Source organism: Sitophilus oryzae, unplaced genomic scaffold (assembly GCF_002938485.1).
Source record: "Sitophilus oryzae breed Bouriz unplaced genomic scaffold, Soryzae_2.0 scaffold_548_pilon_pilon, whole genome shotgun sequence".
Lineage (NCBI taxonomy): Eukaryota > Metazoa > Arthropoda > Insecta > Coleoptera > Curculionidae > Sitophilus > Sitophilus oryzae.
Genome location: NW_022147138.1, coordinates 57,598 through 61,486, shown reverse-complemented (window position 1 = coordinate 61,486; position 3,889 = coordinate 57,598).

The window sequence follows — 3,889 nt, the reverse complement described above, 5'->3', positions numbered from 1 at the left end:
CGACAGTCATAAACAATGAAGGGCTATCCTTGGCCTCCAAAACCATTTATACCAAAATGCTCCTTCAAAACATTGAAAGCTAGAGTACCTATAGTTGCTTTCTGTCTGCGCAGTATGCAGTATACAAGCTAGAGGAATGGCACCAATTTTTGAAGCAGCATACATAAATGTTACGCAGGTGTTCATTTGATCACACGAACCGCTTGAGTCGACAAAAACAATCTCTTTGGAAAATGACTGTTTGTGTGCACGCTTCATGATGGGAGTTAAAATCACAATAATCGGTGGATTTTCCTTAATAATAACTCCAATTCCTTTAGCTTCATACAAATGTTTCTTCTTTTCAATTACTTTGAAGATACTATCTTCACTGCGTGTTCCAAAATTAACCGTCCTAAAATAAATAAAGATTGAATTTTCATTAACCAGGAACAGAAACTAAACTTCACCTCCATTTTTTGTATAAATGCCTTTATTTGGCGTGCAGTTGGATTAACTTTCGCATTAGCTAGATCCTTTTCAAATTTATCAGCATCCATTAAAGACATTTCTTGAAATGCTTTAGCGGCAGTTGGGCCCATACCACCATCAAAATATTGTAAAAACTTCTTTTGAACGTTATCTGTGAGGTGGAGATAACGGTATGCCTCTGCTACATTAACCCTGTGACTGTCCTTGAACGAAATCTGCAAAAATATACAGGGTGGTCAAACTTAAATCGACACTATTGCTAACTTCTTCATTATTAGAGCTACGAGGTCAGTTAAGTTAGCAAACTCTAATAAAATTATTTCTTAATTCTCTTATTTAACGTGATACAGATATACCATTGAGCATCGCATTTTTGAGTTATCTCAAAAGAAAATTATTTCTTAAATGGAACACCCTGTATATCTCTCTTTTATTGAGATTGCGCACACTTTTCTGAACATAAAAGGTTATTATGAGTTTAATTCTAATATCGAAAATAACGCCAGTTATGGTCCTTTTCAACTTTTCGTCTAGGATGAAAATATCGGAGTTCTGGACCTTTTTCACTGTTTCTTTCGGTCTACAATTCCATTTTCGATTCTAAAAATAAGAAATATAAATAGTCAATATTCAAGAGAAAGAAGAAATTATAAAAAACTCAAAAAGTCGGAGGCAGGTAAACATTTTACGTCCTTATAAGCTTCGAAAAAACATGCAAGCTGGATTGTCAAGAGAAACACACGTAGAATATTTTTTATTTCAAGATTATTTATCGGAAATTAACAATACTGTAATTGCCGTGGTACTTGGCCTTGGTTTGTCATAAAATACTCAGCATACTCCTCTCTGATAGCCCACGCTTCCATAGATGCTTTTCTTGGAATGTTCTTAAGAGGTAAGAATCAAGAATTAGGTTGGGATCTCTTCTCCTGAAGAACCTAGTTCTGTTGTTCCATTTTCTGGAACTGTGTCTGGTTTTTGCATTTCTTCCTCAATAATTATGCAGCAATACACATGTTAATACAATTCTTTCAGCTTTTTCTGGCTGAAATAACATTGGTTTACGCAATAAGTGAAAAATAGCTGCCATAATACCAAAAACGTTCTCAACTACCCTACATGCTCGGCTTAACCGATAATTATTAAATACATGATTTATTGACTGCTTTTCTTGATGCCCCCTGTATGGTTTCACGTCACTAATCTTACTCCATTGGGCTTCATTGATGGGAGTCTGAAAATAAAAATTTTAAGTTTAAACATTCAGATGATGAATTTAATTAAATAGCAAATTAATTGATTGTTTTTTGTTTTAGGGATCTGATTCATCACACTCTTCGCTAGATAAAACTGAACGAGATGATGCTGATAATATGGCGAGTGAGAGCCAACAGGGAATCGAAAGTACCATAATAGACAATACGGAAGCAGAATATACTATGGTGAATGAGGTAGCGGAATATGATGTGGTGAATGATGTTCCGTCTTCTATATCAGCACAGGAAAAATCAAAACTAAAGAATATTAAAGAAAAACGAAAGAATATATCACAAAATATGAACTCCAGAGATGAAGAAGTATACAAAATAGTGACATCATTGCATAAAGATAGACAAGAAAGACTACAGAATAATAAGCCAGATAAATTTGACATATTTGGTGAATTGGTAGCTCAAAAATTGAGAAGGCTATGTACACTGTATGATACTATTAGTTACTGTCAACTTCAAAGGCAGTTTTAATAATATAAAAGATTAGGCAGCTTATCGTCAATTTACAAGCAACACATACCAAGTCCAATAAAATGCTTAAAAATTGACTTACTTATATTATTTGACTAGATTTCTTCCAGAATATAGAGCTAAATTCTGAAAAATAAGAATTATTTTCATAATCCATAATAGCATTAATTTTTCAGTACAAATTGATTAAAAAATATTTCCTTAACCCGCGAGGGGGAATGGCTTTACCATTCCCCCGTGCAGTACAACACAACATCGCGCTCTAATGCACTTGACAATGTCTTAAGATACGCGTTTTTAAATAGGACATTCCCAAGTGCAATTCAACACGCGCCGCGAAAAATTATATTCTAATGTTACACCAAAAATGCTTAAATTTAATATGGTGTGTATTAAATCTGTATGCATTATCGGAGTAAACGACAACGTCACAACGCACTCATTACTCTGCTGTCATTTTTCTCGTAGGTTAACTTCCGTTCTCTTTTAATGATTTTCGTGTAATGGTTTGATAGTTTTAAGTATTTTTATTTACTACCTAGTTGTTGATTAGTGTGTACGAATATACCTACCAAACTGAGCATCTTTTGGTAAGTGGATTCTTAACGTGCTTCTCAGGCAAACATTAGAGAATTTCTGAAATAAAAACTTCTTTCGGCATGTCATAATATGGATTATTATTAATTGCGCTACATGCTCGACGATCTAATCTCTCAATCTGGCGAGTATCGAGAAGACGTGAATATACGTTTTTATAAAAATCAGCAGCCGGATTCTGTTTTACGGAACGAAAATATCGAGCAATTCGATAACGAACGCGATTACAAATACGATCGTAACGTATTTATCAATTCTAATTTTCGATCGAATTCTAATCGGGCGATTTCGATTTTGGAAAATAGTTTTGATGAAAAAAGCTGGATTTTTTGTTCATTGCCTCAAAGTACGACTTAAGAAGAAGAAATGATCTTTTTTTTCAAATAAATTGAATACCACGATTGAATGCCGGTGAATACCAAGGGTGAATACGTTTATCATACGTTTATTGTTCCTTTTCCGCCGAAATACAGTACCTATATTACCATTGATGTTACTGTGATTATGTCATTCAAAATAAGAGAGTGCCAGTGGGAAATCTTGTTGGAGTTCATGGAATCGCACAAGGACTTCGCCAATGGAAGAAAACTCCTGATAAATGGCAAAAAGTAAAGTTGTTTACTTACCTATTGCTCATGCTATTGCTCTACTATTTCCTCATGTGTTGTGTGTGATTTTAAAATAATTAAATGACATTTCTTATTTGCATTATTTTAATTTTGTAGACACGGTCTGATTTTAAATACCAAATCAAAAAAAAGGAAGCCAACTAAAGTTAGACCAAAACAAAACTGGGGGTGGAACTTCTACATGCGCTCCATTCAATGGGTTTGAGCTGAGAGCCCTTGGTATTTTAGGGGGAAAAGAATTTTACATGGGAGTAGGCAATAGAGAAGCAGGAATGCCGAATTCATCTCTGAATTCATTGAATACATCGGTAAGAAGGCAGTCAATTTAGAATTTATATTTCCCCTTTTTGTGATCAGTAAAGTTAAGATTTGTCTTGGTATTCTATTAGTTTCTATTTTCTAAAATTTTAAAATAATTCTAGGTTTTGGGTATGTCAAATGGAAAAAAAG